Here is a 20343-nt window from a genome sequence, read left to right as displayed (position 1 = left end):
CCAGCCCGCCCCCGTGCGCCTGCACGTCTCACCCGCCGGAGAGGCCAGCTGAGATCCGCCGGACTCCCCTCTCCCCACACATCGGCGCCACCAGAAGCCACCACGCGGCACACCTCGCGCCGCTGGGCCCCCCCCATCCCCGCGTGTCCTTGTCGCCGGAGGCTACCGCGCGCCTCTGCCAGGCCTCTTCAGCTCCGCCACCTCCCTGCTATCTCGGAGGAGCTCACCTGCCAACACGCCTCCTCCTCCCAATGAGGATCTGCCGCCGCAGCGTCTAGTCCATTCTTGGCGAAGTTCAGGATCTCTAGTAAGAGACGTCCGACCTTCAATTACATGTAAAAAACAGGCAAAAAACAACGTTCTTTTTGCCATTTTTAAAACTACTCTCAAACAACAAAAAATTGTAACGTCTGTCCACGTGAAAAAGATGCTCCTATTCATAAGCTTTCCAAGGGTATATTATATGATATATTTCGATGAATGGCTTAAAAGTTTTATGTATACTGTTAAAAACACATTTTTTCGCATTTCAAAAAATTCTTGTGAAATGTTGTGAGCATAAAAGAACTAATCAACACAGGAATGTTGCTTGTTTTCAACATCTTTCCATCGTTATTCCATTTGCTCAATTCCGATAAGTGGTATGGGAGCTACGGGCAAATAACAACAAGTCAAAAATCGAGTGAAGTTCAAACAGACATGCTCGAGAAGTTCAACCGGAGTGCATTTCCATTCGCAATGAAGGCAGAAATCATGATCTCGTCAAAAACAAAGTGAAGTTCAAACAGACATGCCCAGAAGTTCAACTACTTCACGTAGTGCAAAAAATATCACGTCAAGAAACAACACGTCAAAAACATAGTGAAGTTCAAACAGACATGCCCGAGAAGTTCAACTACTTCACGCAGTGCATTTCCATTCGCGATGAAGTCAAAAATCATGGTCTCGTCATTTCCTAATTTATTTCAAAACGGTAGGAATATCATTTGTGTAAGTTCAAGTCCTCGGTCGGAGAAAATTTAAAAAAATTGTAAGAGAGGTTTGTACAAAGGAATATCATTCGTGTAACACGTTACGAATGGATAAGAAAATAACAAACAAAAAATACGTCACAGAAGTTCAATGTGAAAAATGCAGAAGTTCAACTACTGCACTGAATGAATTTCGGATGAAAAACTTTTAAAACCGTCATGAGTATTAAAAAATGATCAACACGGGAAAGTTGCATGTTTACAGCAGCTTTCCATCGGTATATCACTTGCTCAATTCCGGTGAGATGATGGAGAGCTATGACCAAAAAAAGTCCGTGAAAAACAGAGTGAAGTTTAGGTAGATATGCCGAGAAGTTCAAGGTCTTCACGCGGTGCATTTTCGAAGAATCTGTTTCGCGATAAAGGCATAATGAATGATCTCTCCGTTTTCGAAATTACTTGAAAACGGCTAGGAATCAGAGAAACGCCATACCAAAATTGCCCCATTCGGAGAAAGTTTGTCAAAATTAGGGCGAAAATACGTTTTTAGCCATTTTAAAATTGACTTTAAACCATAAGGAATTGGGAGAAACAATATATACCAGAAAGTTTCACATTTCCTCAAGCTTTCCAACGCCATATCATTTGCTGCATTCGGACCTACGGTTAAAAAATTAGCTCGAAAATACAAACTCGGTTGAACTTGTACCGTTTTCTAAATTACTCTTAAACCGTTCAAAATTAGAAAAAATTTCAACATGAAAAAGTAGCGCATTTTCATAATCTTTCCAATGCCATATCATTTGCCTCAAGCTGATTAGCCGTTTATAAATGACATAAAAAATACTAACTCGGCTGTTCGGTTTACGAAATTTTACGATTTTCCAAATTACTCTTTAACCATAGGGAATTAGAGAAAACTTTCAACATGTGGAAGGAGCGGTTTTGCAGTAGCTTTCCAACGCCATATTATTTGCCTCACTCCTATAAATGGTTTACAAATGCGATCGAAAATACGATTCATGGTTTTTGTATGAAGAAAAAACGGTTTTCAAAACTGCTCTTAAACCGCTTACATTTTGCCAAAAATTTAACTTGGGTCATGATACTCGTGTCCATAGCTTTCCAACGGTATATAGCAAGCCCCATTTAGGAAATGTTGGCGGCAGATCAACCTAGCACAGGGGGAAGTTCAGGTCGAACAACTCAGGCAGTAAAATTGCAAAAAACGCGAGTTCATCACGACCCGAGTGCAAAATCCGCCTATGAGCGAGATTTCTATTTAAAACAAGCATTAGTTTGCTAAAAACCGTTTCTAGATTACACTTACATCATATAGAACACGACTAACCAGAATAATTCACGCGAGGAGACACGGTTGCGAAGATAGACCGAAGGTCGGGTTCCTACAGAGGAAGTTCAGGCGTGTAACTCAGGAAGTTTTTGTTGTGATCAGAATATTATTCTGATCCCGTGATCAGAATAGTGTTTATATATATATCAGTGGTCGGCATCAGCATCTACCCGCTACTTGGTAACATCTGCCCAGATTAGCCGTGGGCCAAGAATATCAAGGGTGGATCCAAAGTCACCTCCTCCTTTGATGCTTGAGTTCCAACGACGAGCAGCAATATGCACTCGTCACTAGTATTTTTGGCCCGTGACTAATCTGGGACCAAATATCGGTGGCGGTCCTATATTGTTGCCCGTTTAGGATTATAGTAGTAATTTGTTTCTATATTAAAAGTATATATCGGTGGCGAATCTCCAGCTATGATTGAAACGTGGAGGGCTAGAGAGCTTCTTCAGACAGCACTGGTACAGTAGGAGGCTTATTCTTACAGTTGTGAGGGGATTAACTCAACCGCTCGCCCGAGCCGGAGTTATAGCAGGCACATTGACTCTCCGGCGGTTTCGAGTACTGAGCAGCGCCGTAACCAGCCTCGTGGACATGACCCGGCGCGTGATGGTGCTCAGGATTTGGTGGATCAGGGCAGAGCACATCGGGAGGCTAAGGCGGCGGCTCAGCAAGCGGCTCATCAGCACTCTTCGGTTTACCCGACCGCTTCCATGGAGGCAGGCGTGATCTCCAGAACCTTGGGTGTGCCATGTTTAGTGCCGGCTCTGCATAATGAGCTCTTGCCCAAGGATTTCAAGGGTCCTCGTAAGGTCCCTAACTACACAGCTGACTTGCCCCCTGAAGCGTGGGTTGAGAGTTATGAGATGACCATGGAGCTGCTGGATGTTAGCGACGCTGCGTGTGCTAAATATTTCACTATGATGTTAGATGGGACGGCCCGTACTTGGTTGAAAGGGCTGCCTGCTAACTCCATTGGATCATGGGCTGAGTTAAAAGCCCGATTTATCTGGAATTTTAAAGATACATGCAAGCAGCCTATGTCAATTGTGGATTTGGACGCCTTTGTCCAAGAAAAGGGCGAGTCAACAACCCATTGGGTGCGCCGGGTCTCAGCTATCGTGCACTCATCGGATCGCATCAATGCCGGCTCAGCAGTCTTAATGTTAGAGAAGAATTGTCGTTTTATGCCCCTTAAACAGAAGCTAGGGCGGCTCAAGCGCCACTGCAACGACATGGGGGAGCTGATGGTGGCTCTGGTTAAGTATGCCGACTCTGATAGTACCAAGGACCCCGAGTGTGATGATGAAAAGCCGGGAAAGGGAAAGAAGAGGAGTAACACGAAGGGGCGACATCATAACCCGATGAGTCAGGGGGGCAGTGGTAAGCGCAAGGCTGATAATAATTCAAATTTTGTGGCTAATACCAACACGCAGAATAATGGTCAGCGTCGTAAGGGAAGGCCGCCTCCTCAGACTGGAGGGTTAAGTTTCAATCTTGAGCAGATGCTGAATCAGCCCTGCCCGAAGCATGGTACATGGGAAAGGCCGTCCACTCACCTCTGGAAAGATTGTTTCATCATGAAAGAGTACAAAAACTCCAATCTTTTACAGGATCATGGGCCGGGTGGTGGCTCAGGTTCCGGCTCTCATGGTCCGGGTTACGGTGGTGGCGGTTCTAATTCCGGTTTCCAGGGCCAAGGCAATCAAGGCAGTCAAGGTGGTTATAATCAACAGTGTGATCAGGGGAATCAGCAGCAACAATCTGGTTATCAAAGTAATCAGAAGCAACTGAATAGTGGGCAGTACCATGTCTTCACCATGAGTTTATGCAAGCGGGATCAGAAGCCCCGTAAAAGGGCGGTGAACGCCGTTGAGCTGGCGGTTCCCCGTTACCTGCGATGGTCTGAGCAACCCATTGTGTGGAGTCGTGAGGATCACCCGCCCCGGGTTGATAATCCGGGTCTGTTGGCTTTGGTGGTGGCGCCTCAGGTTGGAGGATACAAACTCACAAAGGTACTCTTGGATGGAGGTAGCAGCATTAATATCCTCTATTATGATACTTTCCGTCGTATGGGGTTAACTGAAGAAAATCTTAAACCGTCGAACACTGTTTTCCACGGTGTGGTGCCTAGTAAGTCGGCGTATCCTGTAGGCAAGATTGCTTTGGAAGTGGCCTTTGGGGATGAGCATGACTCCAGGGCCGAGACGCTAACCTTTGAAGTGGTCAAGATTCAAGGCCCGTATCACGCTCTGTTTGGACGGCCGGCTTATGCCAAGTTCATGGCACAACCTTGTTATGTTTACCTACAACTCAAGATGCCGGGATACAAGGGGACCATCACAGTGCATGGAAGCCAAAAAGTAGCTTTGGAATGTGAAGAAGGGGACGCTGCTTATGCTAAGTCTGTCTGTGCAACCGAGGAATTGAAATTCTACAAAGATAATGTTGACCCGGCAGATATGACATCTATGAAAAAGCCAACTATGGAGCATCATCCGGCATTGAAGTTTAAGTCGGAAGATGACACTAAGCTAGTTGACTTCGTTCCTGGCAATTCATCCAAGCAGTTCAACATCAGTGCTAATCTGGATCCAAATAGGAAAGCGCGCTCATCGAGTTCATCCATGAGAACCGGGACATCTTTGCATGGAAACCTTCTGATATGCCAGGTGTACCGAGGGAACTCGCTGAGGACACTCTTAATATTGATCCGAAGTTTAAGTCGGTCAAGCAATTCCTTCGTCGTTTCAATGAAGAGAGGTGTAAGGCCATTTGTGAAGAAGTGGCCCGGCTCTCGTCGGCTGGGTTCATTGTCGAAGTCTTCCATCCTGAGTGGTTGGCTAACCCGGTGCTGGTACTTAAGAAGAACGACACTTGGCGTATGTGTGTGGATTACACGGACTTAAACAAGGCTTGTCCGGCCGATCCTTTTGCTCTCCCTCATATTGATCAAATTATTGATGCTACGGCGGGTTGTGAGCGTTTGAGCTTTTTGGATGCTTATTCTGGTTATCATCAGATCAAGATGGCAGTTAAGGACCAGGATAAGATAGCTTTCATCACTCCTTTTGGAGCCTTCTGCTATGTGTCTATGCCTTTTGGGCTAAAGAGTGCCCAGGCGACTTACCAGCGCTGTGTGCAGAATTGTCTTCATGATTAGATTGGGCGCAATGTTCATGCTTATGTGGATGATATCGTAGTGAAGTCCAGAAAGAAGGAAACATTGATAGATGATTTGAAAGATACATTTGATAATCTCCGGGTCTACAAGATGATGCTTAACCCTACCAAGTGTGTCCTTGGTGTGCCAGCTGGTAAGCTTTTCGGTTTTCTGGTTTCAGAACGGGGTATTGAGGCTAACCCGGAGAAGATAAAGGCTATCACCTCTCTGGCTAAGCCGACGTGTATCAATGATGTGCAGCGTTTGGCGGGTTGTATTGCGGCCTTAAGCAGGTTCATAAGCCGGTTGGGTGAGAAAGCTATCCCTCTGTACCAGATGATGAAGAAAACAGATCACTTTGTCTGGAGTGATGCTACTGATCAGGCATTTGAGGCCTTAAAAAAGGCTGAGCCGCCCGTTCTTGCTTCTCCCATTGATAAGGAGCCTTTGTTGTTATATGTGGCTGCCAATAGCAGAGCTGTCAGTGTAGCCATTGTGGTGGAAAGGAAGGAGTCAGGGAAGGAGCATCCGGTTCAATGTCCGGTTTACTACATCAGGGAGGTGCTTACTGAGTCCAAGCAGAGGTATCAACATTGGCAGAAGCTGGTATATGGGGTTTTCATGGCAAGTCGAAAGCTCAAGCAATAATTTTTGGGTCATCCCATCACTGTGTTAGTTCTGCTCCTTTAGGGGATATTATTCAAAACAGAGAAGCCACAGGTCGGGTAGCCAAGTGGGCCATTGAGCTTGGACTTCATGGTTTGAAATATATGCCTCGAACAACCATTATGTCTCAAGCATTTGTGGATTTCATAAACAATTGGACAGAGCTGCAGATACCTAAGGAGAAGCCAGATAACACTTACTGGACTATTCATTTTGATGGATCTACGCAGTTGGAGGGCTCGGGGGCTGGAGTTGTCTTCACTTCCCACGAGGTGATAAATTTTCTTATGTTCTCCGGTTCATGTTCCCTTGTACTAACAATGCAGCTGAGTATGAGGCCTTGCTCCACGGTCTTCGGATGGCTAAGGAGATGAACTTAAGACGGGTGAGGTGTTTCAGCGACTCAGACTTGGTAGCTCAGCAAGTTCTGGCACATGGGACTCTAAGGATCCACTCATGGCGGCTTATCATCGAGAGGTTGATGCCATCGCAGGTCCCTTCAAGGGTTAAAAGTGGAACATGTTGATTGCAGAAAAAATGAGGCGGCTAATGCTTTAAGCCGGTTAGGGTGTCAGCGTAAGCCGGTGCCACCTAACACTTTCCTAGATATTCTGCATAACCCTTCTGTCAAATTGCCTACAGAAGATGATCTTGCTATTCCTGACCCAGAAGCACAATTGGTAGCGGCTCTTCATGCTATTCCCGACTGGACGGTTCCATATTTGGCTTATATGACCCAGGGCGAGTTTCCTGACGATGAAACTATGGCCAGGCAGATAACCTGGCGGTCTAAGTCAATGACTATTGTCAATGGAGAGTTGCATCATCGCAGTGTCACAGGGGCGTTTCAACGTTGTGTTTCTCCTGAAGAAGGATGTGAGATTCTGCGAGAGATTCATGAAGGAGATTGTGGTCATCATGCCGGTTCTATGTCTCTCGTAGCCAAGGCTTTCCTTCATGGGTTTTATTGGCTGACGGCTCACGCTGACGCTGAGGATCTGGTCAGTAAATGTGATGGTTGTCAGAAGTTTTCATGACGAGCTCATGTGCCGGCTCAAGAATTGAGGATGATTCCGATTGCTTGGCCGCAGTCTGGGGGCTTGATATGGTTGGGCCTTTCAAGAGGTCCAAAGATACAAAGACTCGCCTTTTGGTGGCGGTTGACAAGTTTACAAAATGGGTTGAAGCAGAGCCAGTTAGCAAGTGTGACGCGACAACGGCGGTTCAGTTCATCAAAATGGTGATTTTCCGTTTTGGCTTTCCCCATAGTATTATAACTGATAATGGCACTAATTTATCCAAGCGTGCTATGAAAGAATTTTTTCAACGTGAGCGTATCCGGCTTGATGTATCATCAGTGGCTCACCCCCAGTCTAATGGTCAAGCTGAGAGAGCCAATCAAGAGATCCTGAGAGGCATCAAGTCCCGGCTTATGGTTCCTTTGCAGAGGATGCCGAGTTGTTGGGTGGAGGAGTTACCCTCAATGTTATGGAGTATCAATATTACCCCCAACAGATCTACGGGTTACACGCCTTTCTTCATGGTTTACCGAGCAGAGGCGGTTCTCCCTAGTGACATCCGTCATGACTCGCCCCGTGTGGCGGCCTATGTTGAAGCTGACAATGAAAAAGCACGTCAGGATGCAGTTGACCTGTTAGATCAGGAGCGTGACATTGCGGCGGCTGATAACACAAAAGTATAGGGGATCAATTGTAGCCTCTTTCGATAAGTAAGAGTGTCGAACCCAACGAGTAGCTAAAGGTAGAACAAATATTCCCTCTAGTTTTATCGACCACCGATAGAACTCTACGCACGCTTGACGTTCGCTTTACCTAGAACAATTATAAAACTAGAAGTACTTTGTAGGTGTTGTTGGATAGGTTTGTAAGAATATAAAGAGCACGTAAATAAAACTAGGGGCTGTTTTCGATAAAGAAGCAATAAAATTAGTATAGCGAGTGTGGAAAAGTGGCGGTAGGAGTTGCGAAATTGTCCCTAAGCAATTGACTAATTTACTAGACCAATAGCAAGTTTTATGTGGGAGAGGCCACTGCTAGCATGTCATCCCTGACTTGGAATTCTATGCACTTATGATTGGAACTATTAGCAAGCATCCGCAACTACTAACATTCATTAAGGTAAAACCCAACCATCGCATTAAGATATATTGGTCCCCCTTCCATCTCGTATGCATCAATTTCTATGCTAGGTTGAAGCTTCTGTCACTCTTGCCCTCCAATACATAGTCCTATCAACATACAAATAACCCTATGGTGTGATCCACGCGCGCGCTCATATGATGAGCACCAAAGGACAGCAACATAACCTAACCACAAGCAAATTGAATCAATCATAGCAATTCACCAATTACCGATAGGACAACGAAAATCTACTCAGACATCATAGGATGGCAACACATCATTGGATAATAATATGAGGCATAAAGCACCATGTTCAAGTAGAGAGTACATCGGGTTGCGGGAGAGTGGACCGCTGTAGATAGATGGGGGAAGGTGATGGAGATGTTGGTGAAGATGGCGAAGGTGTTGGTGTAAATTGCGGTGATGGTGATGGAGATGTTGGTGAAGATGGCGAAGGAACGTAGTAATTTCAAAATTTTCCTACACACACTCAGGATCATGGTGATGCATAGCAACGAGAGGGGAGAGTGTGTCCACGTACCCTCGTAGACCGAAAGCTGAAGCGTTAGCACAACGCGGTTGATGTAGTCGTACGTCTTCGCGATCCGACCGATCAAGTACCAAACGCACGGCACCTCCGAGTTCTGCACATGTTCAACTCGATGACGTCCCTCGAACTCCGATCCAGCCGAGCTTTGAGGGAGAGTTCTGTCAGCACGACGGAATGCTGACGATGATGATGTTCTACCGATGCAGGGCTTCGCCTAAGCAACGCTACGATATAATCGAGGTGGATTATGGTGGAGGGGGGCACCGCACACGGCTAAGAGATCAAGAGATCAATTGTTCTTTCTTTGGGGTGCCCCCTGGCCACGTATATAAAGGAGTAGAGGAGGGGGAGAGGGCCGGCCCCTATGGCGCGCCCTGGAGGAGTCCTACTCCCACCGGGCGTAGGATTCCCCCCCCTTCCAAGTAGTAGGAGTAGGAGTCAAGGAAAAGGAAGGAGGGGCGCAGCCCCTCCCCCTAGTCCAATTCGGACTAGGCCTTGGGGGGGGGGGCGCAGCCTCTCCTCTCTCTTTCCCCTAAAGCCCAATAAGGCCCATATACTCCCAGGCAAATTCCCGTAACTCTCCGGTACTCCGAAAAATACTCGAATCACTCGAAACCTTTCCGATGTCCGAATATAGTCGTCCAATATATCGATCTTTACGTCTCGACCATTTTGAGACTCCTCGTCATGTCCCCGATCTCATCTGGGACTCCGAACTATCTTCAGTACATCAAAACACATAAACTCATAATATAACCGTCATCGCACTTTAAGCGTGCGGACCCTACGGGTTCGAGAACAATGTAGACATGACCGAGACACGTCTCCGGTCAATAACCAATAGCGGAACCTGAATGCTCACATTGGCTCCCACATATTCTACGAAGATCTTGATCGGTCAAACCGCATAACAACATACGTTGTTCCCTTTGTCATCGGTATGTTACTTGCTCGAGATTCGATCGTCGGTATCTCAGTACCTAGTTCAATCTCGTTACCGGCAAGTCTCTTTACTCGTTCTATAATACATCATCCCGCAACTAACTCATTAGTTACAATGCTTGCAAGGCTTATAGTGATGTGCATTACTGAGTGGGCCCAGAGATACCTCTCCGACAATCAAAGTGACAAATACTAATCTCGAAATACGCCAACCCAACAAGTACCTTCGGAGACACCTGTAGAGCACCTTTATAATCACCCAGTTACATTGTGACGTTTGGTAGCACTACACAAAGTGTTCCTCTGGTAAACGAGAGTTGCATAATCTCATATTAATAGGAACATGTATAAGTCATGAAGAAAGCAATAGCAACATACTAAACGATCAAGTGCTAAGCTAACGGAATGGATCAAGTCAATCACATCATTCTCCTATGATGTGATCCCGTTGATCAAATGACAACTCATGTCTATGGCTAGGAAACATAACCATCTTTGATCAGTGAGCTAGTCAAGTAGAGGCATACTTGTGACACTCTGTTTGTCTATGTATTCACACATGTACTAAGTTTCCGGTTAATACAATTCTAGCATGAATAATAAACATTTATCATGAAATAAGGAAATAAATAATAACTTTATTATTGCCTCTAGGGAATATTTCCTTCAGTCTACCACTTGCACTATAGTCAATAATCTAGTTGACATCGCCATGTGATTTAACACCAATAGTTCACATCACCATGTGATTAATACCTATAGTTCACATCGTCATGTGACCAACACCCAAAGGGTTTACTAGAGTCAATAATCTAATTCACATCTCTATGTGATTAACACTCAAAGAGTACTAAGGTGTGATCATGTTTTGCTTGTGAGAGAAGTTTAATCAACGGGTCTGCCAAATTCAGATCCGTATGTATTTTTCAAATATTCTATGTCTTCAATACTCTCCACGGAGCTATTCTAGCTAATAGCTCCCACTTTTAATTTGTATCTAGATCGAGACTTAGAGTCATCTAGATCAGTGTCAAAGCTTGCATTGACGTAACTCTTTAAGATGAACCTTTTGTCACCTCCATAATCGAGAAACATATCCGTATTCCGCTAAGGATAATTTTGACCGCTGTCCAGTGATCTACTCCTAGATCACTATTGTACTCCCTCGCCAAACTTATGGTGAGGTACACAATAGATCTGGTACACAGCATGGCATACTTTATAGAACCTATGGCTGAGGCATAGGGAATGACTTCCATTCTCTTTCTATCTTCTGCCGTTGTCGGGCTTTGAGTCTTACTCAATTTCACACCTTGTAACACAGGCAAGAACTCTTTCTTTGACTGTTCCATTTTGAACCACTTCAAAATCTTGTCAAGGTGTGTACTCATTGAAATAACTTATCAAGTGTATTGATCTATCTCTATAGATCTTGATGCTCAATATGTAAGCAGCTTCATCGAGGTTTTTCTTTGAAAAACTCCTTTCAAACACTCCTTTATGGTTTGCAGAATAATTCTACATTATTTCCGATCAACAATATGTCATTCACATATACTTATCAGAAATGTTGTAGTGCTCCCACTCACTTTCTTGTAAATACAGGCTTCACAGCAAGTCTGTATAAAACTATATGCTTTGATCAATTCAGCAAAGAGTATATTCCAACTCCGAGATGCTTGCACCTGTCCATAGATGGATCGCTAGAGCTTGCACATTTTGTTAGCACCTTTAGGATCGAAAAAACCTTCTGGTTGCATCATATACAACTCTTCTTTAAGAAATCCATTAAGGAATGCAGGTTTGACATCCACTTGCCAAATTTCATAAAATGCGGCAATTGCTAACATGATTCGGACAGACTTAAGCATAGATACGAGTGAGAAACTCTCATCGTAGTCAACACTTTTTGAACTTGTCGAAAACCTTCTTGCAACAATTCTAGCTTTGTAGATAGTAACACTATTATCAGCGTCCGTCTTCCTCTTGAAGATCCATTTAATCTCAATGGCTCGCCGATCATCGGGCAAGTCAATCAAAGTCTATACTTTGTTCTCATACATGGATCCCATCTCAGATTTCATGGCCTCAAGCCATTTTTGCGGAATCTAGGCTCATCATCGCTCCTCATAGTTCGTAGGTTCGTCATGGTCAAGTAACATGACTTCCAGAACAGGATTACCGTGCCACTCTAGTTCAGATTTCTTTCTGGTTTACCTACGAGGTTCAATAGTAACGCAATCTGAAGTAACATGATCATCATCATTAGCTTCCTCACTAATTGGTGTAGGAGTCACAGGAACAGATTTCTGTCATAAAGTACTTTCCAATAAGGGAGCAGGTACAGTTACCTCTGTTGGAAATATGCCCTAGAGGCAATAATAAATGGTTATTATTATATTTCTTTGTTCATGATAATTGTCTATTGTTCATGCTATAATTGTGTTATCCGGAAATCGTAATACATGTGTGAATATATAGACCACAACGTGTCCCTAGTAAGCCTCTAGTTGACTAGCTCGTTGATCAACCGATAGTCATGGTTTCCTGACTATGGACATTGGATGTCGTTGATAACGGGATCACATCATTAGGAGAATGATATGATGGAAAAGACCCAATCCTAAGCATAGCATAAAAGATCGTGTAGTTTCGTTTGCTAGAGCTTTTCCAATGTCAAGTATCTTTTCCTTAGACCATGAGATCGTGCAACTCCCGGATACCGTAGGAGTGCTTTGGGTGTGCCAAACGTCACAACGTAACTGGGTGACTATAAAGGTGCACTACGGGTATCTCCGAAAGTGTCTGTTGGGTTGGCACAGATTGAGACTGGGATTTGTCACTCCGTGTGACGGAGAGGTATCTCTGGGCCCACTTGGTAATGCATCATCATAATGAGCTCAATGTGACTAAGGCGTTGGTCACGGGATCATGCATTGCGGTACGAGTAAAGAGACTTGCCGGTAACGAGATTGAACAAGGTATTGGGATACCGACGATCGAATCTCGGGCAAGTAACATACCGATTGACAAAGGGAATTGTATACGGGATTGATTGAATCCTCGACATCGTGGTTCATCCGATGAGATCATCGTGGAACATGTGGGAGCCAACATGGGTATCCAGATCCCGCTGTTGGTTATTGACCGGAGAGGCGTCTCGGTCATGTCTGCATGTCTCCCGAACCCGTAGGGTCTACACACTTAAGGTTCGGTGACGCTAGGGTTGTAGAGATATGTGTATGCGGAAACCCGAAAGTTGTTTGGAGTCCCGGATGAGATCCCGGACGTCATGAGGAGTTCCGGAATGGTCCGGAGGTGAAGAATTATATATAGGAAGTCAAGTTTCGGCCACCGGGAAAGTTTCGGGGGTTACCGGTATTGTACCGGGGCCACCGGAAGGGTCCCGGGGGTCCACCGGGTGGGGCCACCTATCCCGGAGGGCCCCGTGAGCTGAAGTTGGAAGGGAACCAGCCCCTAGTGGGCTGGGTGCCCCCCCATGGGCCTCCCCCCTTCGCCTAGGGTTGGAAACCCTAGGGTGGGGGGGCGCCCCACTTGCCTTGGGGGGCAAGGCACCCCCTTGGCCGCCGCCCCCCCTTCTATATGGGTTGTGGCCGGCGCCCCCCTCCCAGGGGGCCTATATAAAGGGGGGGGGGAGGGAGGCCAAAAATGTCACAGCCTTGGGCGCCTCCCTCCTCCCCTGCTACACCTCTCCCTCTCGCAGAAGCTCGGCGAAGCCCTGCCGAGACCCGCTACATCCACCACCACGCCGTCTTGCTGCTGGATCTCCATCAACCTCTCCTTCCCCCTTGCTGGATCAAGAAGGAGGAGACGTCGCTGCACCGTACGTGTGTTGAACGCGGAGGTGCCGTCCGTTCGGCACTCGGTCATCGGTGATTTGAATCACGGCGAGTACGACTCCGTCATCCACGTTCATTGGAACGCTTCCGCTTGCGATTTACAAGGGTATGTAGATGCTCTCCTTTCCCCTCGTTGCTAGTATACTCCATAGATGCATCTTGGTGAGCGTAGGCAAATTTTAAAATTATGCTACGATTCCCAACAACCTCATCAAGTTCTACTTTCCTCCCACTCACTTCTTTCGAGAGAAACTCCTTCTCCAGAAAGGATCCATTCTTAGCAACAAATATCTTGCCTTCGGATCTGTGATAGAAGGTGTACCCAACAGTCTCCTTTGGGTATCCTATGAAGAAACAATTCTCCGATTTAGGTTTGAGCTTATCAGGATGAAACTTTTTCATATAAGCATCACAACCCCAAACTTTAAGAAACAACAACTTTGGTTTCTTGCCAAACCACAGTTCATACGGTGTCGTCTCAACGGATTTAGATGGTGCCCTTTTTTAACGTGAATGCAGCTATATCTAATGCATAACCCCAAAATGATACTGGTAAATCGGTAAGAGACATCATAGATCGCACCATATCAAATAGAGTACGGTTACGATGTTCGGACACACCATTACGCTCTGGTGTTCCAGGTGGCATGAGTTTGTGAAACTATTCCACTTTGTTTTAATTGAAGGCCAAACTCGTAACTTAAATATTCGTCTCCGCAATCAAATCGCAGAAAAACTTTATTTTCTTGTTACAATGATTCTCCACTTCACTCTGAAATTCTTTGAACTTTTCAACTGTTTCAGTTTCATTAAGTGGATATACCCATATCTGCTCAAATCATCTGTGAAGGTCAGGAAATAACGATACCCGCCGCGAGCCTCAACACTCATCGGACCGCATACATCAGTATGTATTATTTCCAATAAGTCAGTTGCTCGCTCCATTGTTCCATAGAACGGAGTCTTAGTCATCTTGCCCATGAGGCATGGTTCGCAAGCATCAAGTGATTCATAATCAAGTGATTCCAAAAACCCATCAGCATGGAGTTTCTTCATGCGCTTTACACCAATATGACCAAAACGGCAGTGCCACAAATAAGTTGCACTATCATTATTAACTTTGCATCTTTTAGCTTCAGTATTATGAATATGTGTATCACTACAATCGAGATCCAACAAACCATTTTCATTGGGTGTATGACCGTAGAAGGTTTTATTCATGTAAACAGAACAACAATTATTCTCCAACTTACATGAATAACCGTATTGCAATAAACATGATCCAATCATATTCATGCTCATTGCAAACACTAAATAACATTTATTTTAGGTTCAACACTAATCCCGAAAGTATAGGGAGTGTGCGATGATGATCATATCAATCTTGGAACCACTTCCAATACACATCGTCACTTCAACCTTAACTAATCTTTGTTCATTCTGCAACTCCCGTTTTGAGTTACTACTTTTAGCAACTGAACCAGTATCAAATACCGAGGGGTTGCTATAAACACTAGTGAAGTACACATCAATAACATGTATATCAAATATAGCTTTGTTCACTTTGCCATCCTTCTTATCCACCAAATACTTGGGGCAGTTCCGCTTCCAGTGACTAGTCCCTTTGCCGTAGAAGAACTCAGTTTCAGGCTTAGGTCCATACTTGGGTTTTTTTTTCACTTGAGCAGCAACTTGCTTGCCGTTCTTCTTGAAGTTCCCTTTTCTTCGCTTTGTCCCTTTACTTGAAACTAGTGGTCTTGTTAACCATCAACACTTGATTCTCTTCCTTGATTTCTACCTTCGTCGATTTCAGCATCGCGAAGAGCTCGGGAATTACTTTCGTCATCCCTTGCATATTATAGTTCATCACGAAGTTCTAGTAACTTGGTGATAGTGACTAGAGAATTCTGTCAATTACTATCTTATCTGGAAGATTAACTCCCACTTGATTCAAGCAATTGTAGTACCTAGACAATCTGAGCACATGCTCACTGGTTGAGCTATTCTCCTCCATCTTGTTGGCAAAGTACTGTCAGAGGTCTCATACCTCTCGACACGGTCATGAGTATGAAATACCAATTTCAACTCTTGGAACATCTTATATGCTCCGTGGCGTTCAAAACATTTTTGAAGTCCTGGTTCTAAGCCGTAAAGTATGATGCACTAAACTATCAAGTAGTCATCATACCGAGCTTTTGTCAAAACGTTCATCACGTCTGCATCTGCTCTTGCAATTGGTCTGTCACCTAGCGGTGCATCAAGGACGTAATTATTCTGTGCAGCAATGAGGATAAACCTCAGATCACGGATCCAATCCACATCATTGCTACTAACATTTTTCAACTTAGTTTTCTCTAGGAACATATATAAAAAAAATAGGGAAGCAACAACGCGAGCTATTGATCTACAACATTATTTGCAAAATACTATCAGGTACTAAGTTCATGATAAATTTAAGTTCAATTAATCATATTACTTAAGAACTCCCACTTAGATAGACATCCCTCTAATCCTCTAAGTGATCACGTGATCCAAATCAACTAAACCATGTCCGATCAACACGTGAGATGGAGTAGTTTCAATGGTGAACATCACTATGTTGATCATATCTACTATATGATTCACGCTCGACCTTTCAGTCTCAGAGTTCCGAGGCCATATCTGTTATATGCTAGGCTCGTGAAGTTTAACCTGAGTATTCCGCGTGTGCAAATGTTTTGCACCCGTTGTATTTGAACGTAGAGCCTATCACAACTGATCATCATGTGGTGTCTCAGCACGAAGAACTTTCGCAGCGGTGCATACTCAGGGAGAACACTTATACCTTGATAATTTAGTTAGAGATCATCTTATAATGCTACCGTAAATCAAAGCAAGATAAGATGCATAAAAGATAAACATCACATGCAATCAATATAAGTGATATGATATGGCCATCATCTTCTTGTGCTTGTGATCTCCATCTTCGAAGCACCGTCATGATCACCATCGTCACCGGCGCGACACCTTGATCTCCATCGTAGCATCGTTGTCGTCTCGCCAACTTATGCTTCTACGACTATCGCTACCGCTTAGTGATAAAGTAAAGCATTACAGGGCGTTTGCATTGCATACAATAAAGCGACAACCATATGGCTCCTACCAGTTGCCGATAACTCGGTTACAAAAACATCATCATCTCATACAATAAAATTTAGCATCATGTCTTGACCATATCACATCACAACATGCCCTGCAAAAACAAGTTAGATGTCCTCTACTTTGTTGTTGCAAGTTTTACGTGGCTGCTATGGGCTGAGCAAGAATCGTTCTTACCTACGCATCAAAACCACAACGATAGTTCGTCAAGTTAGTGCTGTTTTAACCTTCTCAAGGACCGGGCGTAGCCACACTCGGTTCAACTAAAGGTGGAGAAACTGACACCCGCTAGTCATCTGTGTGCAAAGCACGGCGGTAAAACCAGTCTCGCGTAAGCGTACGCGTAATGTCGGTCCGGGCCGCTTCATCCAACAATACTGTCGAACCAAAGTATGACATGCTGGTAAGCAGTATGACTTGTATCGCCCACAACTCACTTCTGTTCTACTCATGCATATAACATCTACGCAGAAACCTAGGCTCGGATGCCACTGTTGGGGAACGTAGTAAATTCAAAATTTTCCTACGCACACTCAGGATCATTGTGATGCATAGCAACGAGAGGGGAGAGTGTGTCCACGTACCCTCGTAGACCGAAAGCGGAAGCGTTAGCACAACGCGGTTGATGTAGTCGTACATCTACACGATCCGACCAATCAAGTACTGCTTTGAGGGAGAGTTCCGTCAGCAAGATGACGTGGTGACGATGATGATGTTCTACCGACGCAGGGCTTCGCCTAAGCACCGCTACGATATAATCGAGGTGGATTATAGTGGAGGGGGGCACCGCACACAACTAAGAGATCAAGAGATCAATTTCTCTTTCTTTGGGGTGCCCCCTGGCCATGTATATAAAGGAGTAGAGGAGGGGGGAGAGGGCCGGCCCCTATGGCGCCCCGATGGAGGAGTCCTACTCCTACCGGGAGTAGGATTCCCCCCTTCCAAGTAGTAGGAGTAGGAGTCAAGGAAAGGGGAGAGAGAAGAGAAGGAAGGAGGGGGCGCAGCCCCTCCCCCTAGTCCAATTCGGACTAGGCTTTGGGGGCACGCAGCCTCTCCTCTCTCTTTCCCCTAAAGCCCAATAAGGCCCATATACTCCCCGGCCAATTCCCGTAACTCTCCGGTACTCCAAAAAATACTCGAATCACTCGGAACCATTCCGATGTCCGAATATAGTCGTCCAATATATCGATCTTTACGTCTCGACCATTTCGAGACTACTCGTCATGTCTCCGATCTCATCCGGGACTCCGAACTACCTTCGGTACATCAAAACACATAAAATCATAATATAACCATCATCGAACTTTAAGCGTGCGGACCCTACGGGTTCGAGAACAATGTAGACATGACCGAGACACGTCTCCGGTCAATAACCAATAGCGGAACCTCGATGCTCATATTGGCTCCCACATATTCTACGAAGATCTTTATCGGTCAAACCGCATAACAACATACGTTGTTCCCTTTGTCATCGGTATGTTACTTGCCCGAGATTCGATCGTCGGTATCTCAATACCTAGTTCAATCTTGTTACCGGCAAGTCTCTTTACTCGTTTCGTAATACATCATCCCGCAACTAACTCATTAGTTACAATGCTTGCAAGGCTTATAGTGATGTGCATTACTGAGTGGGCCCAGAGATACCTCTCCGACAATCGGAGTGACAAATCCTAATCTCGAAATACGCCAACCCAACCAGTACCTTCGGAGTCACCTGTAGAGCACCTTTATAATCACCCAGTTAAGTTGTGACTTTGGTAGCACACAAAGTGTTCCTCTGGTAAACGGGAGTTGCAAACTCTCATAGTCATAGGAACATGTATAAGTCATGAAGAAAGCAATAGCAACATACTAAACGATCAAGTACTAAGGTAACGGAATCGGTCAAGTCAATCACATCATTCTCCTAATGATGTGATCTCGTTAATTAAATGACAACTCATGTCTATGGCTAGGAAACATAACAATCTTTGATCAACGAGCTAGTCAAGTAGAGGCATACTAGTGACACTCTGTTTGTCTATGTATTCACACATGTACTAAGTTTCCGGTTAATACAATTCTAGCATGAATAATAAACATTTATCATGAAATAAGGAAATAAATAATAACTTTATTATTGCCTCTAGGGCATATTTCCTTCAGGGAGAAGGGTTTCCCCTCTGGTTCATGGCCTCCATGACATGCGAGGGGCGAGAGCCCCTCCGAGAATGGATCTGTCTCTCTGTCTCTCTTTGTTTATGCGCTCCCCAGATTCTGCCCTTTCACCGTTTCTTAAATTGCCGGAGATCCGTAACTTCGATTGGGCTGAAATTTGGACACGATTTTTATCCGGAGATTGGCTTTCTTGCGGCGAAAGAAGGACACCAACCACCTTACGGGGTGGCCACAAGGGCCCAGGGCGCGCCTGACCCCCTGGGCGCGCGCCCTGCCTCGTGGCCCCCTCGGGCATCGTCTCGCGTTGATTCTTCTTCCCAAAAATCACATATATTCCAAAAAAATCTCCGTCAATTTTTATCCCGTTTGGACTCCGTATGATATGGATTTTCTGCGAAAAAAAAAACATGCAACAAACAGGAACTGGCACTGGGCACTGGATCAATATGTTAATCCCAAAAAATAGTATAAAAAGCTGCCAAAAGTATGTAAAAGTTGTAGAATATTGGCATGGAACAATAAAAAATTATAGATACGGTGGAGACGTATCAGCATCCCCAAGCTTAATTCCTGCTCGTCCTCGAGTAGGTAAATGATAAAAAAGATAATTTTTGATGTGGAATGCTACCTAGCATAATCTTGATCATGTAATCTAATCATGGCATGAATATTAAGACATAAGTGATTCAAAGCAATGGTCTATTATTTGACATTCAGACAATAATACTTCAAGCATACTAATAAAGCAATCATGTCTTTTCAAAATAACATGGCCGAAGAAAGTTATCCCTACAAAATCATATAGTCTGGCTATGCTCCATCTTCACCACACAAAATATTCAAATCATGCACAACCCCGATGACAAGCCAAGCAATTGTTTCATACTTTTGATGTTCTCACACTACTAGGGAAAACCTTATACACAGCATCTTAGCAGTAGCGCTGGACAAAATCATGCGCTACTGCTACCTAGTAGCAGCGCGTATAAATAAACCGCGCTACTGCTATAACTTTAGCAGTAGCGCGTACTAGCAAAAAGCGCCACTGCTATAACTTTAGCAGTAGCGCGTACTAGCAAAAAGCGATGCTGCTATGTTTGAACTGGGCGCACATGGCTAGCCCAACTTAGCAGTAACGCGTATCCTGGCCCAGCGCTACTACTATTCTCCTTAGCTATAGTGCCTTTCTCGAACCCGCGCTACTACTAACCCTACCTTATCCTCCCCACGCGGCTGGCCCTCTCTCAATCACTCTCCTTCTCAGTCACTCTCGCCAGCGCCGATACCCGCCGTCCGCTGCCGCCGCCGCCGTCGTCCGTCCTCCACCGAGGTATTCCCTCCTTCCCTCCCTCCTCCTCCCACCTCGCCCTCCTCCCTCCTCCTTCCTCTGCCTCCGGC

The sequence above is a fragment of the Triticum aestivum genome, chromosome 6D (genome assembly GCF_018294505.1).
Source record: "Triticum aestivum cultivar Chinese Spring chromosome 6D, IWGSC CS RefSeq v2.1, whole genome shotgun sequence".
Lineage (NCBI taxonomy): Eukaryota > Viridiplantae > Streptophyta > Magnoliopsida > Poales > Poaceae > Triticum > Triticum aestivum.
The sequence above is the reverse complement of the archived record's forward strand: the minus strand, read 5'-3'. Positions refer to the sequence as shown.